Genomic DNA, 1,028 nt, shown 5'->3' with positions numbered 1-1,028 from the left:
AGACCCCTCACACTCATGGACCGTGAAGGCCGTGATGGCGGAACCGTCCACTGCCCGAACCTCACAGACCCTATAGAGGATATAGGGACCCCAAACACCCCATAAATCCCAATGGGGAGCCCCAAATACCCCATAATCCCAATGGGGAACCCCAAACACCCCATAAATCCCAATGGGGAACCCCAAATACCCCATAATCCCAATGGGGAGCCCCAAATACCCATAGGGAACCATAAATCCCAATGGGGAGCCCCAAATACCCCATAATCCCAATGGGGAGCCCCAAATACCCCATAATCCCAATGGGGAACCCCAAACACCCCATAAATCCCAATGGGGAACCCCAAATACCCCATAAATCCCAATGGGGAGCCCCAAATACCCCATAAATCCCAATGGGGAGCCCCAAACACCCATAAGGAACCATAAATCCCAATGGGGAGCCCCAAATACCCCATAAATCCCAATGGGGAGCCCCAAACACCCATAAGAAACCATAAATCCCAATGGGGAGCCCCAAATCCCAATGGTAGAACCCCAAATCCTATCAAGGAACCCCAAATCCCAAAGGGGAACCCTAAATCCCATTGGTAGAACCCCAAAATCCAATTGGGTGTCCCTAAATCCCATTGGTAGAACCTCAAACCCCACTGGGAAACCCTAAAAACACACCTAGGGGCACCAAAATTCCACTGAATGACCCCAAAACCACCAGGGGGTCCCCAGGAACCCCCCAAGGACTCCAACACCCCCATGGGGTCCCCAGGAACCCCCCAAAGACCCCAACACCCCCATGGGTTCCCCAGGTTCCCCCCAAGGACCCCATAATCCCCATGGGGTCCCCAGGAACCCCCCAAGGACCCCATAACCCCCATGGGGTCCCCAGGAACCCCCCAAGGACCCAAAGACCCCATGGGGTCCCCAGGAACCCCCCAAGGACCCCAACACCCCCATGGGGTCCCCAGGTTCCCCCCAAGGACCCAAAGACCCCATGGGGTCCCCAGGAACCCCCCAAAGACCCCAACACC

The sequence above is a fragment of the Coturnix japonica genome, unplaced genomic scaffold, assembly GCF_001577835.2.
Source record: "Coturnix japonica isolate 7356 unplaced genomic scaffold, Coturnix japonica 2.1 chrUnrandom792, whole genome shotgun sequence".
NCBI lineage: Eukaryota > Metazoa > Chordata > Aves > Galliformes > Phasianidae > Coturnix > Coturnix japonica.
Note: the sequence above shows the minus strand (reverse complement) of the source record.